This window comes from Cetorhinus maximus, chromosome 31 (genome assembly GCF_964194155.1).
Source record: "Cetorhinus maximus chromosome 31, sCetMax3.hap1.1, whole genome shotgun sequence".
In the NCBI taxonomy this organism is placed as follows: Eukaryota; Metazoa; Chordata; class Chondrichthyes; order Lamniformes; family Cetorhinidae; genus Cetorhinus; species Cetorhinus maximus.
The window spans coordinates 19,966,347-19,988,572 of NC_135909.1; the positions used below are offsets into that span (position 1 = coordinate 19,966,347).

General features: G+C 43.0%; 1 protein-coding gene and 1 non-coding gene across 2 annotated transcripts in view; one reads left to right on the plus strand and one right to left on the minus strand.

Moving 5' to 3' along the window:
* LOC144670314 (histone H2B-like) overlaps window positions 1-22,226 on the minus strand; it is a 1,149,071-nt gene that overhangs the window by 280,167 nt on the left and 846,678 nt on the right. The gene's annotated exons all lie outside the window — the stretch shown is intronic.
* trnag-ucc (transfer RNA glycine (anticodon UCC)) lies at window positions 21,879-21,950 on the plus strand. Its single transcript has one exon. It is a non-coding gene; the product is annotated as a tRNA-Gly (tRNA).

Below are 22,226 nucleotides of genomic sequence, written 5' to 3' on the forward strand. Positions count from 1 at the left end.
GAGGAACAGTGGGGGATGTTCATAAAGGAAATGTTCCCTCTAGGGTAATAGGAAGGAGTTACAAGCCCAGAGAACCATGGATGACCAGAGATATTCAGGTTCCGATGAGAAGGAAAATAGAGGCTTTTAGCAGGTGCAAGGGAAGCAAATCAGCAGAGGCATTAGTGGAGTACAGAAAGTGCAGGGTGGAGCTTAAGAAAGCAATTAGGAGAGCAAAGAGGGGATATGAGAAAGCTCTGGCTAGTAAAAGTAGGGAAAATCCCAAGTCATTCAATAAGTATATCAATGGGATGAGGATAACCAGGAAAATAGTAGGACCCATAAGCGACCAATCTATGGGTGGAGCCAGAGGACATCGCTCGAGTGTTGAATGAATACTTCACATCCGTCTTCACCCAAGAGATTGAGGATGAAGGTACCAAACTCGGGGAGAGAGACTGCGATGTTCTTAAGCATATTGATATAGGGATTGACAAGGTATTGGAGCTGTTGGCAGGCTTAAAATTGGACAAATCTCCAGGTCCAGATGATTTGTTTCCCTGACTGCTAAGGGAGGCAAGGGAGGAGATAGCAGGGGCTCTGACCCAAATTTTTAATAACTGAAAAATGTGAGGTGATACAAAGTGAAGTTGTAATTTGACAAGGATGTGTTCAATGAGCGACATGGCACTAGGAAGTTCTGAGGAACAAAGGGACCTTGGTCTGTGTGTCCATAGATCTCTGAAGGTGGAGGGGCATATTAGTGGGGTCGTGAAAGAGGCATATGGAACACTTGTCTTTATCAATCGAGGCATAGATTACAAAAGTAGGGAGGCCATGTTGGAGTTGTATAGAACCTTGGTGAGGCCACAGCTGGAGTACTGTCTGCAGTTCTGGTGGCCACATTATAAGAAGGATGTGAGTGCACTGGAGGAGGTGCAGAGGAGATTCACCAGGATGTTGCCTGGGTTGAAACATTTAAGTTATGAAGAGAGGTTGGATAGACTTGGTTGCTTTCGTTGGAGCAGAGAAGACTGAGTGGCCAACCGATCGAGGTGTACAAGATTATCAGGGGCATGGACAGGGGGCATAAGTTCAAGGTGAGGGGCAGGAGGTTTAGGGGGGATGAGAGGAAAAACTTTTTTACCCAAAGGGCGGTGACGGTCTGGAATGCACTGCCTGGGAGGGTGGTGGAGGCGGGTTACCTCACATCCTTTAAAAGTACCTGGATGAGCACTTGGCACGTCATAACATTCAAGGCTATTGGCCAAGTGCTGGTAAATGGGATTAGGTGGGTAGGTCAGGTGTTTCTGACGTGTCGGTGCAGACTCTGTGGGCCGACTGTGATAATGTGATTTGAAGATAGACTGTGCGCACTCAGCCACTAAACAACAGTATCGCATCTTCATGTGGAGTTCAAGAGAGAGGGGGTGGAGGGATAGACAGAGACAGACTGAGTGAGGGCGGTGAGACACAGACAGTTGCAGAAATCCTTGTCCAGAAAGATTCTCATGAAGAGGCAGAAGCTGCAGTCTCAGATCTTAATGATATTGTAACTGAGACACATTATTAATCCCACACACAGGAATAATGCTGTGTTTTAACAGAAATGAAGCAGTATAAAGATAATGGTCCAGTTCTAAAAATTGTGCAAGGTCAGTGGGACCAAGAGTCTTTATATCTTTGAAGGTGACAGGAGATTTTGAGGGAGTAGTTAGGAAAGCAGATGGGATCTATGGTTTCATCAACAGAGTTACTGAGCATACAAGCAGGAACGTTATGTTTAACATTTATAAAGCTCTGGTTAGGCTGCAACTAGACTATTGCGTCCATTTCTCGTCACCACATTTTTGGAAGGATGTGAGAGTCTTTGAGAGGGTGCAAAGGAGGTTTACTAGAATAGTTCCAGGCATGAGGGATGACAGCTTCAAGATTTGTTTGTGGAATCCGAAGCTGCTCTCCTTGAAGCAACCGAGATTGAGGGCATCACCTCAATGCAGCTTGAGACTTTACTCTGCTAAACTACAAGTGTTCACCATATTTAAACAGTATTGGCCACGTACAAGAACATCCTCCAGATTCCGATCTTGTCAACATGTAGGTTTACATTAAACAGACAGGTCTCTGGTACAAAGGTGACCCTACTTTCACCCAGGCAGAGACCTGCCTTCCTATATAAACTGGGACCACCTGTCCTTCCCCTATCGGTTGAAGAACACTCTTAAAATATGTTATTGCCATCCTCTGACTCCAGTTTAACTCCCAGGACCTTGCTGGTGATTGCAAACCCTGAGGGTGTACAAAGTTTGAGAGTGTATAAGGTTCACCTGGTTTAACTGTTTAATTATTGATTTACTGATTTGCGCTGGCCTGCCTATAGATTCTAATTTAAGTAATTCATTCCCTTACAATGAATTCTCCCTTACCATAAATTCTCATTTACTTCCTTCCCCCTAACAGTTTCAAAGCAGAATTGTTCACGGAATGTTGTAAAATTCTGCGCATGCGTCATTCCGACCAACCAGAGCTCAATGGGTGGGAGCGGAAGAGCGCATGCGCGCTGCTCTCCCCCAGCTCCACCTGGGACAGGAAGAGCCGCCAATGGAGAGACCCCGATCCTGGGGGAATGGAACAAACAGCAGCCTCCTGGGAGGAGGGAGACAAAATGGCAAGAAGCTGTTATTGAAAATCATTGCTGCTTTCTCCCCACAAAGCAGCAGTGAATATTCCTGGTTGAGTTCCCACACCCCAGGTTTGTTGATATTGGACAGTGAGGAGTGGGAACAGAGCCGGACAGTCAGGATGTGGGGAGTTAGAGAAAGAGCAGCTATTGCAGGCACAAGTTGAGAAATAGGACGGGGACTTTTTGAACGGCGGCTGTTTGGTTTCGGTGGCAGTTTTATTCTTGGAGATGGTGGCGTAGCAGGAATCTAGAGTTCCAGGTTAATGAACATAAGAACAGAAGGAATAAAGAGCAAGAATAGGCCACTCGGCCCCTCGAGTTTTCTCTGCCATTCAGTAAGGTCATGGTTGATCTGATTGTAACCTCAACTCCACATTCCTGTCTACCCTCGATAACCTCTCACCCACGTGCTTTCAAGAGTCTACCCCTGCTTTAAAAGTATTCAGAGAATCCGCTTCCACCCTCTTTTGAGGAAGAGAGTTCCAAAGACTCAAGACCCTCAGTCAGAAAAAAAAATCTCCTCATCTCTGTCTTAAATGGACGACCCCTTATTTTTAAACAGTGACTACGAGTTCTAGATTCTCCTCCAAGAGGAAGCATCCTCTCCACACCTACCGTGTCAAGAAACAGCAGGACCCCCTCAGGATAATGTTATGGAGGCGAGGGATCAAATCCCACCACAACTGTGGGTGATACATAATTATTATAAAAAATCTTGAAAGTCACGTTGATAAAAACCCATCTGGTTCACGCAATCTCCTGCTCCTTTTGAACGAATATACATTCCGGAGACTTGGGCTCACTGCCGGACTAACTTAGTTCTAACAAAAACAGAAAATTCTGGAAAACTCAGGAGGTCTAACAGCATCTGTGGAGAGAAAGACAGAGTTTACCTTTCATGTCTGTATGACTCTTAAAGTCTTTCTCTCCATAGATGCGGTTACACCTGCTGAGTTTTTCCAGCATTTTCTATTTTTCTTTCAGATTTCCAGCATCTGCACTATTTTGCTTTTATCTTAATGTGTTGTTGGTGCTTGTGGAACTGATGTCTCTGCTCTCTGTGAGTGATACTGTACTTACTGTGTGAGAAAGAGCTGGCTGCACTTCTCCTTTTGTCACGGAATCATTATTTCGATTCTGCTGCTATCAAACTTTTGCCTGTAGGAAGAAAAAGGTATTTATAATAATTCAAAGAGAGGTGATGTAGCAAATACAAAATCGACCAACGCATTTGTTTCCATTAATAATCGATACGAAAAAACAGAAAATTAAAAGCAGCAACTCAAGCAGAGCCTGATCTGAAGGGTAATTAGAGCGAGGCAACAGATTCTGGCCTTGTCAGCGGCTCCTACAGCCCGTGAACAAATAAAAACATAAGTGGATCCCGCGAGTGGGAAGTAGTAATTTTAACTGTACAGAACTCCCTGCTCTGTCACTCAGTCCCATCCATGGAGAAGTGGATTGTTTCTGGATGGCAGGAAATTGTTGTAAAATGTTCCAAGTCCTTGCTCTGCAGTAGCTGGGTGCTGCAGCACTGTCGTGCAATCAGATACTGACTCTGTTCAGAGAGAGAGAGAGAGAGAGTGGTAGCAAATCATCCTCTATCCCGAAGGTCTGAAAAATAGTAAGAATAACGGAGACATTCAGGTACAGAATTAACCCCACTTCCCCTGGCAGTAATGGTGTCTCATAGACACAGAATGATTCCCACATTCACATTCAGTACCACTGCCGGATACAGAATTAATCTCACCCTCACATATAGTACCAGGCATTGACCCATAAAGAAGGAACCTGCTCTCACAAATTGTTCCAGAGACTGAGATGCACAATGAATCCTACACTCACAAACACTATCTGTGATTGACACATACAGAACAAATCTCGCTCAAGTCCAATAACAGATTTCTCAGGATGTATCACACAATCACATTCATCACTAGAAGGTAACAGTTACAGCGGAGAATTGACGACTGTAGTCCAGTTGTGAATTCACCAGATTTTCACACGAGAAGAGGGAACATCTGAACACAACATGGAACACATTAACATGGCAGGGAAAATTAAGGCCCCTGAAAGTAAATAATTGTCCAATAGAAAACACCATAATTGAGCAACAGAGAACATCTTTACAGAACAGGGAGCATTTTGAAACAACAGAAAATATGTTTACGCAGCTGGGAACACGTTTGCATGACAGGGAAGCACGTTACACAACGGTGAAGATCTCTCAACAGCAGAAAGCACAGTTACACAACGAGAGCACAGTTACACAACAGAGGGCACAGTCACACAACGGAGAACACAGTTACACAACAGGGTGCAGAGTTAGACAACAAAGGGCACAGTTATACAACAGAGTACACAATTACATAATCGTGAATGCAGTTCCACAACAGAGAGCACAGTTAAACAACAAAGGGCACAGTTCGACGACAGAGGGCACAATTAAACAGATGGCACAGCTACACAACAGAAAGCACAGCATCACAGCAGAGAGCATAGTTACACGACAGATAACACAATTACACAACAGAGAGCGCAGTGAAACAACATAGGACGCAGTTACGCAATAGAGGGCGGAGTAACACAATAGACAGCACAGTTACATGAGAGCACAGTTATACAACAGAGGGCACAGTTAAACAACAGAGGGCACAGTTCTCCAACAGAGGGCAGTTATACAACAGAAGGCAAAGTTATACAACAGAGGGCACAGTTAAACAACAGAAGGCAAAGTTAGACAACAGAGGTCACAGATAAACAGCGAGCACAGTTACACAACAGAGGGAACAGTGGAACAACAGAGAGCACAGTTGAACAACAGAGAACAGAGTCCCGCAACAAATAACACAGTTACACAGCAGAGAGAGCACTGTTATACAACAGGGTGCGCATGCACAAAACAGAGTGGACAGTTACAAAAAAGAGGGCACAGGTCCACAACAGAGATCACCGTTACACAACAGGGTGCACAGTTACACAACAGGGAGCGCAGTTACACAACAGGGGGCACAGTTACACAACAGGGTGCACAGTTACACAACAGGAGTCATTATTACAAACAGGGGACATCCCTGTGCAGCTGGGAACAGTTTACAGAAATGATTAGTTTCTCCACCTCAGTGTCTTGCTAATTTGCTCGGCATCTTTCTCTGTCTTCTTGTGTATCCTGACAGTCTCTAGCTGCCTTTCTGTGTGTGTTTCTCTGTCTGTTTCTGGTGGTACGCAGTGGAATTGTGCAGCCAACGTGATCCTCCCAACACATGTTCTCTCGCTCAAAAGCACAAAGCAAGTAACTATATAGCTCCCTAATACACAAAACTGATATTCATTAACTAGCAATAATATGCAGCAGAGTGGCGCAGCGGAAGCGTGCTGGGCCCATAACCCAGAGGTCGATGAATCGAAACCATCCTCTGCTATTTATATACCCACTAAAATAAACGTTTGCTGCGACCCACAAACTTATCTGATTTGTAGTTTGGCATCTCTCTTCCTGTAAACGCTTCAGTCTGCAACAAACATCTCAAATTGCTTTTATTCACACAAGCTGCAATTGCTGCAAACACACACCAGCCCAGAACAGCTCATATCTCGCAAAGAACTGGCACATTCTGAATGTTCTTCTCCCGTTCACTATCACTCCATCTTTACCTGAATAGGAACCTTCTGAGGTGGAAAAGTATAGTGAAATTAATACTTATTACATGCAGTCTGTTCCTCCTATATGACAACCTGCAGTCATTCATCATTCTAATTTGGACAACAGCTTCATTCACTGCGACATGTACCATCAAGGACGACAGAATCATCATAGTGAAGACATTATCATGTTAAAGGCAGTTAATCAATATTTGGGTAGATATAAGCGTTCAATCTTAATTACTGGTTTAAAACTGGGATAGTGAAGTTTCCTTCCGTGGGCCTTGCATCAGATACCTTTTGTACTGAAAACACCTTTGAGAGCCTCTGATTGTTTCCTTTATCCTGTTAGTAGCTGTTCAGGATTTAATGTATTCAGCATCCTGCTCATTCCGCCCTTACCGACCTTACTTAAGGTTAAAATTGTAACATTTCTGTGACTGTTCTCTGCCTCTAACATATTGTGGTCACTCATTGCCAGATGCTCATTTACTTCAGAATATGAATTAATTATCTCTCTTTATTTATTACGAAATCTAATATAACATTTTTCTCTTGTGGTTTCCAAATCAGGGTGGAGGGCAGGAGAGGTTAAATGACAAAGGAGTTGATGGTGCAAGGTTCAGGTAAATGGGCAAGTAACAAAACCAAAGATGTGTCTAAAGGAGGTGTGAATGATGGCATGATGAACAGCTGCCATCCAAATGCAAAAACAAGAGAAAAATGTGAATTCAACCAAAATATCCAATGGAAAAGATACACAATAGGGATTGAGATTACATTCTCAAATTTTTGTACTCAGTGTTGAGTCTGGAAGGTTTTAAAGTGCTCAATTTAAAGATGAGACAGGGTTCCTCGAGCTTACATTGAGATTCATTAGAACACTGCAGTGTGCCGAGAACAGAAAGGTCAGTGTGAGGACAAGATGGAAACTTAAAATCACAGGCGATCGGAAACTCAGAGTCATAGTTGCTGACCGAGCAGATGTTCATCAAAGCAATCACTGAAACTGCCTAACATAGATCAGACCACCATTGTGAGCAGTGAATGCGGGGTGCTAAATTGAAGAAAGTACACATAAATCACTATTTCAGCTGGAATGAGTGTTTTGGTCAGGACAGGTAATATTCCATACCAACACTGCTAATTTACCTTCCTTATTTCTAACTGGTTATCTCTCCTCTCTGTGATTGACAGGGCACTCAAGCATTTCTGTTTCATTTCATGAGCTCTGCTCTAATCACTTCCCTCTCTCCCAGATAGGCTTCCCTTGTCCTGACTATCCTCCCTGCCATCTCCCACATTGAATGGATCATCTCTTGTCATTTCTTTGTAAGGCAGAGAGTTGTTGCAGTTTTAAATCCTCTGCCCGAAATGGTGGTGCGGGCCTAATCAAAATAAACATTCAAAAGTGAAACAAGTAAATACCGAAGGGAAAATATTTTAAGGCTAATGTAAAGGAGAAGGGGAGTGGAAATGATTTGCTTCTATACAGCTTCAACAGAAACGATTAACACAAACGTTTCCTCCCGTGTCGCTGTTTAAAATGAAATGGCGGTAAAGGATTCCCAGAATGCTCTGGGTGACATAAAACGGCCTATCTCTCCCAAAAGGGCCGCACTGCGCAGGCTCACCCATGTCCACCGGAAATCCTGTCTACCCCGAGCATGCGCGGTTACAGTTCCTGGAAGCTGAGCGTGGTTGAGCTCAGTTTTCGTAACACCGAGTCTCAGCGGCTCTCAGAGCCCGAATCAGAGCCGCTGTGTCCGGCGGACGTGCAGCGAGGGACCCCGGGGACTTCACCATGAAGCCGATGTGCACCTTCCCAGGCGCGGCTTCCCGGTTTCTTCTCCCGTTTGCACCGAGTCTTTGATGCGGTAACAGAGAGGGTTGGGGAGGGTGATGCTGTTCATGTGCTTTACATGGATTTCCAAAAGGCATTTGATAAAGTCTCACACAACAGACTTGTCAACAAAGTTACAGCTCATGGAATAAAAGGGACAGAGCAACTTGGATATGGGATTGGCTGAGTGACAGGAAACAGAGGGTAGTGGTGAATGGTTGTTTTTCAGACTGGAGGAAAGTTTATAGCGGAGTTACCCAGGGGTCGGTGTGAGGACCCTGCTCTTCCTGATATATATTATTGACCTCCTTCTTGGTGTATGGGACACCATTTCAAAATTTGTGGATGACATGGAACTTGGAGGTATTGTGAACTATGAGGAGGATAGTGTTAAACTTCAAAAGGACATAAGCATATTGGTGAAATGGGCCGATAGGTTCGACCTCAGAATGACCCGGGGCCGGCCTTGGGGAGCATGCACACTCTCAATGCCGGGGAAGTCAGTGCGTTTGATAGAGCCATTTCTGGGATGTAGGGAATTGTGGGAACTGCAGTCACCATGGGCAGATGTTAGTAAGTGTTTTATTGCAGGTTGATTGTCAGTAACCCAAAACGTGAACTCCTTTTCTTTCTCCACATTTGCTGTCTGATGTGCTGTGTATTTCCAGCATTTTCTCTCTTTATTTCAGATTGCCACTATCCACATGATGTTGTCAGTGAATTGTTGCAGGTGTTGCTCACAAAACCAAGGTCAGAAACACAAATTGACAAATGAAGAACACTTTTGAATCAGAGTGGATGTTGGATGTGGAAGCCGTTCCTCGCTTACTTTGAAGGTATGTTCTTGTTGGCTGATTTAGAACTGGAGAGTAGAGAAAGGATAAGGCGGTGGGTTTAACCGCGAGCACTTTTGAGAACAATAGGGCCCATGCATTTCTGATAAAAGGTCATTTACTGTTTCTTGGACAGTAACAGAGACTGACAGTAAGTATATTTCACATTCACATGTAACAGCAGAGAGTGACAGATGGTGTTAATTCCACCCACACTCATATACTGTAAGAGAGATTGACGGAGAGTTAATTAATCGAATCATAGAATGATTACAACACAGACGGAGGCCATTCTGCCCATTATGTCTATGCTGGCCTTCTGAAGGAGCAAATCATCTCTTGCCACTTCACCGCCTTTTCCACATAGCCCTGCATATTTTTCCTTTTTGGATAATAAACCAATTCTCTCATGAATTCCTTGATTGAACCTGCCTCTACTACATTTTCAGGCACTTCTCCTATCCGGTCACTGCATGAGAAGGTTTTTCCTCATGTTGCCATTGCTTATTTTGCCAGTTACCTTAAATCTGTGCCCATTGTCCCTCCACCTTTACAGCAATGGGATAAAAAGTCTTCCTGTCTACTCTGCCACACTCGCAGTAACAGAGACGGACAGAAAATTAATTTCACACACATTCAGTAATGCAAATTATTAGACTTTTTATTCAAACACACTTACAGTAACTGACTCTAACAGAGAGTTAATTTCACACTCAGATTCAGTAACAGACATTGACAGGAAGACTATTCCACATTCACGCACAGCAACCAAGACTGTCAGAAATTTAATTTCACACTTACAGTAACTGAGACTGGCAGAGAGTGAATACCACACTCATAGCATAATTGATACTGACAGGTACAGAATTAATTCTGCATTCTTGTACAGCAACAGAGTTTGACATGTAAGGTATGAATTCCACACCCACAGTCAATACCAGAGACTTAATGATAGCAATTTAATTCTTCACTCACATAACAGAGACTGAAAGTTAATATCTCACTCATATACAGTAACACAGATTGGCAGATGATGAGTGTGGAATTAACTTTCTTGAAGTAGCAGAGCCTGAAAGGAGTTCTTTCCATGGCCCGATACAGTAACCGAGACTGACAGATACAGAATTAATTCCACGTTCTGATACAGTGACAGACACTGACAGAGTTAATTCTATATTCACCTACAGAAACAGATTATCATACAGAGTTAATTTCACACTCACGTACAGTAACCGACATGATTGGATAGAAAGCTAAATCCGCGCTTGCATACGTAACAGAGATTGAAAGTTAAACTTAACACAATAGGAAGGATCTGAATGCATTGGGGAGAGTGCAGAAGAGATTTATGAGAATGAGTCCAGGGATGAGGCACTTCAGTTATGAGGAAAGATTGGAGAAGTTGGGACTGTTTTCCTTGGAGAGGTGAAAGCTAAGAGGAGATTTGATAGAAGTTTTCAAAATCATGAGGTGTGTGGATAGAGTAGATAGAGAGAAACTTACTGCTTGTAAACGGATCGAGAACCAGAGGGCATGGTTTTACAGTGTTTTGCAAAAGAAGCAAATGCGAAGTGAGAAAAAACTTTTTCACACAACGAGTAGTTCGGTTTTGGAATGCACTGCCTGGAAGTGTAGTGGGGGCAGGTTTGACTAAGTCATTCAAGAGAGCATTGGATGATTATTTGAATAGAAACAATGTGCAGGGTTATGGGGACAAGGCATGAGATTGGCACTAAGTTAAAATGCTCAGAGAGCCGGTGCAGGCACGATGGGCCAAATGGCCTCCTTCTATAGCGTAACAATTCTGTGATTCTGTGAATTCACACTCACAATAACTGAGACTGACTGATAGAGAGTTAATTCCACACACTCAGCAACAGAGGCTGACAGATTGTTTGTTTATTCCTCAATCTCACACAGTAACACAGGCAGACTAATATGAGAGTGTGGAACTAACTCTCTTACTTTCACTCAGTCTCTGTTGTTGTAAGTTAATTCATCACTGAAATAGTAATGGAAATTGACAGGTCCTTAATTCCACTCTCAGATGTCACAACAGAGACTGGGAAAGAGAATTCCATATTCACAGTAACCGAGACTGACGGATACAGAGTTAATTCCACACTCACATACAGTAACAAAGACTGACATAAGGAGTTAATTCCATATTCTCATACAGCAAGAGGCTAACAAAGAGTGAATTCCACACTCATATACAGTATCATAGGCTGTTCGAGAGTTAGTTCCACTCTCATAACTGTAAAAGAGACTGACAGAGATTTAAAGTACACACTCACATTCAGTGAGTGATGGACAGAGAATCAATTCCACACTCACATGCAGATCAGACTGAATTAATTCCACACTGAAATACAGCAACAGAGACTGACAGACAGAGGGTCAATCCCACACTGACAAATTAAAAATATAAGAAAGAGAAGCAGGAGGAGGCCATTCAGCCCATCGGGCCAGCTTTGCCATTCATTGAGACCATGGCTGATCTGATTGTGGCCTCAAACCCACTCTCCCACCTGCCCTATAACCCTTGACTCTTCTGCCGATGAAAAATCTGTCTAACTCAGCATGAATATATACAATGACCCAGCCTCCCCTGCTCTCTGAGGTGGAGAATTACAAAGATTAAGGACGTTCTGAGAGAAGAAATTCCTTCTCACCTTCTTCTTAAATGGGAGATGTTTATTTTTAAACTGTATCCCCTGGTTCTATTTTCCCCACAAATGGAAACACTCCTCTCAACATCTACCCTGTCAAACCCCCTCAGAGTCTCATATGTTTCAATGAGATCACCTCTCATTCTTCGAATCTCCTATGTGGATCAGCCCAACCTGCTTAAACATTCCTCATAAGACAACTCCTTCATCTCAGGAGTCAGTCTAGCACCTCTGTGAATTGCCCCCTATGCAATTATATCCCCCTTTAAATAAGGAGACTCCAACATAACACAGTACTCTCGGTGTAGTCTCTCCAATGCTGTGTAGTTGTAGCAAGACTTTCCTACTTTTATACTCCCCCCCCCCGCCCCCCCGCCCTCCCCCCACCGGGAATAAAGGCCAACATTCCATTTGCCTTCCTAATTACTCGCTGCAGCTGCACATTAACTTCTTGTGATTCATGTACAAGGAGATCTTGATCCCTCTGTACTGCAACATTCTGCAGTCTCTCTCCACAGTATCACTGCATCGAAGGAGGCCATTCAGCCTATCAAGTCTGCATTGGCTCTCTGAAAGAGCATTCTACCTAGCGCCATTCTCCTCCCTTGTCCCCGTAACCTTGCACGTTCTTTCCTTTCAGGTAGCAATTCAATTCCCTTTTGAATATCTCAAGCCAACCTGCCTCCACCACCCTTTGAGGAAGTTTGTTCCAGACTCCAGCCACCATCTGGGTGAAAAAAAAATTAAATTTTAAATGAAACTTTGAGTCAAACTCACATCCCATTTACTCCTTTTGCCAATTAATTTGAGTCTGTGCCTTCTGGTTCTTGATGTTCAATTGAGTGGGAACAATTTGTCATTTATTTACTCTGTCCCTACTCCTCAGGATCTTGATTACATCCCTCAAGTCTCCTTTAAGCCTCCTTTTCTCCAGGGAAAACAGCCCCAACCTCTCCAATCGATCCCCATAGCTACAGTTCTTTATCTTGGAATCATTCTTGTGAATCCTCTGTGTACTCACTCCAATGCCTTAACATCCTTCCTTAAGTATGACACCCAGAACTGGACACAGTACTCCAGATGAAGCCTAAAAAGAGACTTATAAAAGTTCAACATGACCTCCTTACTCTTCACAGAATCACGGAATCTTGTACTCAGTGCCCCTATTAATAAAGCCTAAGTTACTATATGCTTTATTACCTGCTCCCTCAACATGCCCCACCATCTTCAATGACATATGTACATATACAATGTGGTCCCTCTGTTCCTGCACCTCCTTTAGATGGTCTCCCTTTATTTAATACTGTCTTATTATATTTTTCCTACCAGAATGAATCACCTGACATTTCTCTGCATTGAACTTCAGCTGCCACTTGCCTGCCCAATCCACCAACATGTCTATGTCCTTTTGAAGTTCAAGACTATCCCAATCACAGTTGACAATATTTCCAATCTTCGTATCATCTGCAAATTTTGAAATCATGCCTTACACACCACAGTCTAGGCCATTAATATATATATCATTTGAATAATGTGTTGTTTTTCTATTATTCCCATCAAATTTTCCCACATTGTATTTCATCTCCCAAATGTTTGCCCACTGATTTAACCTTTCTATATCCTCTTGCAGACTCGTTGTGTCCCCCTCACAATCTGATTTTCCACCTATTTATGTATTGTCTGAAAATTTGGTGATGCTCTCCCCACTCATCTGAGTGATTAATATAGATTGTAAATAGCTGAGAACCCAGCACTGATCCCTGTGACACTCTACTGGTTACAGTTTGCTAACCTGAAATTGACTCACTGCCAGAGAGTAACAGAGACTGACAGACAGAGAGTTAATTACACACACATTATTATAGATTGATAGAGAGTGATTTCCACACAGACATAGTGTAACATTGATTGATAGAGTATTAATTCTGCACTCACACACAGTAACAGATTGACAATGTTTGTGCCACACTGACACACAGTAATGGAGACAAAACGATTGAGAGTTAATTCCAGGCTGTCATACAGTAACAGAGACCAACAGATAGAGAAATAATTCCACACACATATAAAGTAATGGAGACTAATGTAGAGTTAATTGTGCACTCATGTACAGGCACAGAAACTGAGAGAGAGTTAATTCCATATTCAATTACGGCAATAGAGACTGACGAACAGATGATGCTGCCCTCATATACAGTAACAAAGACTGACAGTTAATTCCACTCTCACATGCAATAATAGAGATAAACAGAGAATTACTGCCCCACTCTCAAACAGTCATAGAGAATAACAGAGACAGAATTAATTCCACCCTCACATACACTAACAAGATGGACAGAGAGGTAATTCCACCCTGAAACGCAGTAACAGAGACTGACGATAGAGAGGTAATTGTGCACTCATGTACAGATTGACAGATACTTGGAATTAGTTAATTCTAGATTCACAGACAATATCAAAGATAGACAGATAGAGAGTTAATTCCACACTCTTGTACAATAAAAGTCACCAAGATCTCGTTGAAGAATTCACCTGACATGCATCATATAGTCTTTTCATTGTTTCATCATATTTTCTATCTTCTTCTTCACTGAATGAGCTCTGGCTTTGGTTACCCTCCCTTTCCCCCCTCATTGGAATGTACCTAGTCTGTACCTGAAACATCTCCTCCTGAAAGATCACTCATTGCTCTGTTACAGATGTCCCTGTCAGTCTTTGGTTCCATTTTACTCTGGCTAAACCCCCTCTCCTCACATTGAAGTTAGTCCTCTTCCAATTTAGAAGTTCTACTTTTGATTGCTCCTTGCTCATCTCAAGCTTGTGATACGATGATCACTCTTACCCAAGGGTCCACCCACAGACACTTGGTTCACGTGGCCAACCTTGGCCCACCTCATTCCCCAGCACCAGATCCAGCAATGCCTCCTTCCTAACTGGACTGAGAACATTCTGGTCGAGGAAGGTCTCCTGAACACATTTCAGAATCCCCTGGATATCACCACTCTACAGCTCTTGTCGCTGGTTAAAAATAAGGGGTTTCCCATTTAAGACAGATGAGAATTTTTTTTCTCTGACAGGGTCTTGAGTCTTTTGGACTCTCGTCCTCAATGGTGCTGGAAGCAGAGTCTTCGAATATTTTTAAGGCAGAGGTTGATAGGTTCTCGATAGGCAAGGGTGTGGGGGGGAGGTGAAATCTTATCACGGGTAGGCACGAATGTGGAGTTGAGGTTACAATCAGATCAGCCATAATCTCATTGAATAGTGGAGCAGGCTTGTGGGGCCGAGTGGCCTCCTCCTGCTCCTAATTCATATCTTCCTATGTTCTTAGACACCTCTGTGATTTCCCTGCAGATTTGCTCCTCTATCTCTCTCTCTCTATTTGGAGGCCGATTTAATATCCCCATGAGTCTGATCATCCCCTGACTATTTCTCAGCTCTAACAAATGAATTCTGCCCATTTCCGGTCAAGGACATTGTCTCTTCCCAATATTACAGTGATTTCCTTAATCCCGCTAACCCACTTCCTTTTTTCCCTTCTCTATATTTTCTGAACAGTTTGTATCAGTGAATATTCAGCACCAGTCCTCAGCATTTTTAAACCCCATTTTCGTCATTGTCTCTACATCATTTTCCCACATGGCTCTTTGTGCTTCTAGCTCAGCGACATTATTCACCACACTTTGTGCGATTACACACATGCATTCTAAACCTGTCCTTGTATTTCTCTTAGAATCCTTCTTCATCTACTCCTATTTTATATGGTCCTATTTCCTTCTCTAGTTATTTCTCCTTTCTCCTTCGATATACTGATGCCCACACCCCCCTGCCAATTTAATTCAAACCCTCTCCAACCACTCGAGTGAGCCTATCCATGAAGGCATTGGTCCCAGTCTTGTTAAGGTGCAACTTGTTCCTTTTGATTAGGTGCTTCCTGCCCCAGAACTTGTCCCAATATCCCAAGAATCTGAATCCCTCCCTCCTGCACCAGCCTCAAGCCACATATTGATGTTCCCTATCTTTACATTTCTACCCTCACTAGCACGTGGCACTGGCTGTAATCCCAAGATTACTCCCTTTGAGGTCCTACTTTTTAACTACCTCCCTAGCTGCTGGAATTCTGACGGAGGGACCTCAATACCTGTCCTCCCTGTGTCATTGATACTGACGTGTACCACAACCTCTGGCTCACTCCCTTCCGCCTGCAGAATGTTCTGCACCTTCTCCGTGATGTCCTTTACCCTGGCACCAAGGAGACAACACACCATGTGGGACTCTCAATGACAGTGACAGAAATGGCTGTCTGTCCCCCTGACTATGAAATCTCCAATAATGACCACATTTCTACTCTTTGCAGTTCCCTCCTGTGCAGTTTCTTGCCCATTGATGCCATGGTCTGGACTGCATTCCTTCAGGGTGTCACCATTCCCAGCAGTCTCCAATGCTGAGTACCGGTTTGACAGTGGCACATACCTGAAGACTCCTGCACATTCTGCCTCTTCCTACTCTTTTGATGTCCACCCATCTACTATCCTGAATCATCTCTTTCCGTTTGGAGTGTTCACCTCCTGGAACGTACGATCCAGGAAACGTCATCCTCCCTGATTCTCCACAGTGACTCCAGCTGCCCCTCAAGCTCGGAAATCCTGAGCTCGAGCTCAAGCAGCTGGAGACACTTCCTGCACATGTGGCCCCCAAGACACATGAAGTGTCCTGAGGCTCCTGCATGGGGCAGGAACTGCAAACAACAGGTCTCAGCTGCCCATCCATGATCGAAAACAAACCTCTATTCCCTCTTTTAGAATCTAATTAGTAACTTGTTTAAATTATTAATTTTATTAAATGCCTCTTGACCTGCTCTGCATTAATACTCTTATTATACTTACACTTACTGTTATACTTACCCTGATTGTAATGTTTAATTTTCCAGCTCCTATTTATCATGCTCTGACTATTTATTTTAACCATGGCCGGTTTGCTCCAACCTCTCCCTCACAGCTCTTTATTCCCCCCCCCCGTCACTCTTCCCTCCTTCTCTCTCTCTCACTGCTGCTCTCGGGCTGCTCTGCCGCTGCTCTTTATCCACCCTCCAGCCTCACTCAGCTCTCACTCTCACTCTCGGCTCCTCCACAGTCCCACGTTTCTGATGTTTAGGAAATTCTCTGATCTTTGCTCCAAGATGGATGATCTCATGTTGACCACCATCGGCCACGGTTTTTTTCACTCACTGAATCTGTCAGTGATGCTTTGAAACTTGCTGCTCCCACCTACACTTCTAACCATGTCACCTAACCTAGTGTCATCAGCAAACTTGGATATAGTCTGGAAGTTACTAAAATGTAAAAGAGCTCAGGGAATGGGAATAGAACAGCCGCCTGACGTGACAGAGAATCAGTTGTGTATGTATCCCTCCACCCTGAAAAACACACCGCTCGCCACCACTTTATCCTTTCTTCCCCTTATTCAGTTTTGTAACCATGCTGCCATTGCCCCTGTATTCCCATCTGCTTGAATTTTACTAACAAATCTATGATGTGGGATTTTTGCAAAGCCTTTTGCAAGTCTGGACACAATTCATCAACCTCGCTCCCCCGGTCAATGTTTTCTGAAACTTCATCAAATAACTTCATTATGTATTTCAGTCATGATTTTCTGTTAACCAATCTGTGCTGGCTGTCATTTATCAACCCATGTTCTACCAAGTGACAATGAATTTTGTTCTGGATTATTGTCTCTAAACCTTTCCCCACCACCAGCATGAGACTAACTGGTCTGTAGTTACTGGGTTTATCCCTCTGGCTTTACTGGGTTTGTCCATCTCTGGTGCTTTACCTGAGTGTGTGATTGGTTATTTAATTATCACTCGCCAGTCCTGTGTCAGGATTACATTAATTCTGTACATCAGTTTCTCGTCTCTCCTGGCCTATGTCAGCATGACATTGAATTTGTTTCACTCTGAAACGTGATCTGTGAGAGTCTGGCAGTCATTTTCAGACTGTTAGTCCTTGGCATTCTTTGGTAATATTGCATACATTTTGTATCTGCCAATCTGTGACACTGTCAATATGAGAACCATTCTCAAACTGTCAGTCTCCATTACTGCCCGTGAGCATTGTATTATTTCTGTGTCTGACAGTCTGTTGTTCTCCAGGTGAAATTGTAAATCCTGATGTTCGGAGAGATTTGAGTGAACTTGTATATGGATCATGGGAAGATAGCATCCAGAAATCAATGTGGAAGGCAGCTAGCATGTTAGACTTTATGACAAGGGGATTGGAGTACAACAGTAAGGAAGACTTACTACACTTCCATACGGCTTTGCTGAGACCACACATGCAGCATTTGGCACTGTTTTTTGTCTCCTTATCTAAGGAAGGATATATTTACATTGGAGGCCATAAAATAATTGGTCGCTGTGATGAGACGTTTGTCCAATGATGAGAAGCAGTGTAAATTGTTTTCATATTCTCTGGTTATTGGAAGTAGAAGTGATCTCATCCACGCGTGCAGGATTACAATGGAGCTTGACAGGTTAGACACTGAGAGGTTGTCTGTCCTGGCTATGGAATACGGACATACATATGAATTCGGAGCAGGAGTCGGCCACCCGGCCCCTCGAGCCTGCTCCGCCATTCAGTAAGCTCATGGCTGATCTGAATGTAACCTCAACCCCACATTCCTGCCTTCCCCGATAACCATTCACCCCCTTGTTAATCAAGAAACTATCCAGCTCTGTCTTAAAAATATTCAAAGGCCCTGCTTTCACTGCCGTTTGAGGAAGACAGTTCCAAAGCTTCTCAACCCTCTGAGAGAAAACATTCTCCTCATATCTGTCTTAAATGAGTGACCCCTTATTTTTAAACAGTGACCCGTAGTTCTAGATTTTCCCACAAGAGGAAACATCCTCCCCACATCCACCCTGTCAATACCCCTCAGGACCTTAAAGGTTTCAATTGAATCACCTCTTGCTATTCTAAATTCCAATGGATACAAGCCTAACCTGTCCTGCCTTTCCTCATAAGACAACCCCTCCCTCTTTCCTGGTATTAGTCTAGTAATCCCTCTCTGAACTGCTTCTAACATATGTACATTTCTCTTTAAATAAGGAGACCAGTACTGTATACAATACTTCTGAAGAGGTCTCAGCAATGCCGTGTACAATTCAAGCACAGCCTCCTTACTTTTGTAATCAATTTCCCTCACAATAAATGATAACATTGTATTAGCTTTCCTAATTACCTGCTCTACCTGCACACTCACCTTTTGTGATTCATGCACCAGGACACCCAGATCCCTCTGAATCTCAGAGCTCTGCAATCTCGCACCATTTAGATAATAAGCTTATTTTTTATTATTCCTGGCCAAAAGGAAAGATTTTACATTTGCCGACCTTATACTCCATTTGCCAAATCTTTGCCCACTTACGAAATCTATCTATGTCACGCTGTGGCCTCCTTATGTCCTCTTCACAACTTACTTTTCTACCAACTTTGTCTCATCAGCAAATTTAGCAAACATTCCTCCGGTCCCTTAATCCAGGTTATTTATATAAATTGGAAAAAGCTCTGATCCCTGTGACACACCACTAGTCATATCTCTGCACCCTGTTAGCTAGCCAGTCTTCTATCTATGCCAATATGTTTCCCCCTTCACCATGAGCTTTTATTTAATGCAATAACCTTTGATGTGGCACTTTATCAAATACCTTCTTGAAATCTAAGTGCAGTACATGGACTGGTTCCCCTTCATCCACAGCACATGTGACTCCTTCAAAGAACTCCAATAAATTGACTGGACATGATTTCCCTTTCACAAAGCCATGTTGACCCTTGAATTTTTCTAAGTGCCCTGCTATAACTTCCTTGATAGCTTCTAAAATTTTCCCTGTGACAGATGTTAGGCTAACTGGCCTATAGTCTTCAGCTTTCTGTTTCCCTCCCTTTTTGAATGAAGGAGTTATGTTTGCTATTTTCAAATCTAATGGAACCTTCCCTGAATCTAAGGAAGTTTGGGAAATTAAAACCAGTGCATCAACAATCTCACTAACCACTTCTTTCTAGACCTTAGGGTGAAGCACATCCGGACCTGGGGATTTGTCAGCCCGCAGCCCCAACTATTTGCTCAATACCACTTCCCTGGTGATTGTAATTTTCCCCAAGTTCCTCCCTCCCTTCCATTTCCTGATTTACAGCTATTTCTGGGATGTTACTGGTGTCCTCTACAGTGAAGAATGAAGCAAAATACCTGTTTAATTCACCCACCATTCCCCTACTTTCCATTATCGATTCCCCTGAATCTAGAACATGTGGGCACCATGTCAGCATAAGGGGTTGATCATTTTGGACTGAAATTTGGAGAAATTCTGCACTCTCAGTGTGAATATTAATACTTCTCTGACCTAGTGAAATATGGATGCTTCATCCATGAATATATTTAAGGATGACGCAGACAGGTTATTCAGTGAATCTATGGATATGGGATGTAGGCAGGAAAATCTAGTTAGGCAGAAGGTTAGGCCTCTGACCCTATTTTGTTTGCGATGATATTGCTCCTTAGTGACTGATTTATTTGGTGTATTTCAGTCTTTGGTATGATGTATGAGTGGTTCGGGTTCTGCAAATCAGTCTCTGGTACTCAATCTGACTATGAATATCCTTTTATTTATCTTTTAGTCTCCCACTCTGAATAAGAGTGAGTGATTTTTTTTTCCATCAGTATCTGGTACCGACTGTCAGCTTGAGATTCATTCAACATCTGCCAGTGTTTTATATTCCATGTGAATGTGGAACTAATTGTGTTTTTCAGTGTGTGTAGTTGCAATTAATTCTGCATCTGTCAGTATCTGGAACTGAACAGTACTATGGGATTCATTCTGTATCTTACAATCTCTGTTAATGAATGTCAGTAAAATTCATTTTGTGTGCATTATTTTCTGGTACTGGAATTGATGGCGGGATTTAATATTTAACTGTTATTCTCTGGTACTGCATGTGAATTTGTGTCACATCCTGTATCAGTCACTGTCTTTGTGTGTGTCTGTATGTGCGTGCAGGGTTCATTCAGTATTTGTCAGCATCTGGTACTGAATGGGAATTTGGAATAATGTATTTTAATACATGTCTACATCTGGGGCAGAGAGTTACTGTGGGATTAATTGTATATCACTCAGTTACTGGAACTGTGTGTGTAAGTGGGATTCGTACTCTATCTATGTGACTCGGGAGCTGTCTGTGAGGGTACTTTACTTCCATATCTGTATTTAATAGGTATCTCAAGAGTGGTCGGCAAAACCATTTATTTCACATTGTAGACTGCAGTTCAGGGTTAACCTGATTATTGTGATTGGTTCTAAGATCACACATAAGCCAAATTGGGTAAGGATTGGGATGAGAGGTTTCCTTCCTGACAGGTATTAAGATGTGAATCATTTACAACACCATGCCAGAGATAACTATTGAGTACAGATCCAGAATTAATCCCAGAGTCATAAGCAACATCAAAGATTGAGAACAATAAAATAAACCCCACATTCACACACAAAACAGGACATGTTGAACTACTGGACAAACCCTATACGTTACCAGGCACGGACAAACTGCCCAATACACAGACAGCACCAGAGACAGACAAATGCAGAATGAATCCCACATCTCACACAGTATCACTGACGAGTAGATACAGAATGAATTTCAAACTGTCTGAGATGTAGAAATAGAGAATGAATCAGACTTTCACACAGTAACACAGACTTACAGACACAGAGGAATCATGAGCACACGTTCAGAATCAAAGTCTGATAGAGACAGAATGAATCCCACAGTCTTTTGGTTATCTCCTCCTATCACTGCTTGCTTGTCCCAACAACACCCCCCTCTCCCCCGCCCCCTTAAACTAGCTTATATTTCACCCCCTTCCCTATTTTTACTTAGTTCTGTTGAAGGGTCATGAGGACTCGAAACGTCAACTGTGCTCCTCTCCGCCGATGCTGCCAGACCTGCTGAGTTTTTCCAGGTATTTCTGTTTTTGTTACAGACCTTTTCCTGTCTCGATGTGTCCACAGAAACAGCAGGAGCCAATTTATTGTGGACTGGTGCCGTCTGCTGGCTGCATGTGAGACGTGCAAAGAGGTAACTTATTGCAAAACAGTTTATCAATCAGACACAAGATGCCAAAGATGTAGTGTGTTTCGCGGTACTATAAATGCTGACTGTAATTTAAAGAAGTGTGCGATGGTGGTATAGTGGTGAGCATAGCTGCCTTCCAAGCAGTTGACCCGGTTTCGATTCCCGGCCATCGCAGTCGCTGCTTATTTTCCCGCCTTATCCGTGGTCAGACCACAATTCCGGACGCGTGTAGTTAATCTCTGTGGTTTCCAAAATGTGATAAAGAACAACAGAAAGTGTGGGGAGATTTCCAACAAGAAAATAAAGGACTAACGAAACAAAATAAGTCTAACATTTTCATCACTCACGTTTTTCGATCGTAAAATTCGGGCCTTGGATGGAAAGACGCCTCACCCCCTCCCTCTCGCATATTTCCGATATGTGGATCATACGTTTGCTATATTTAAATCC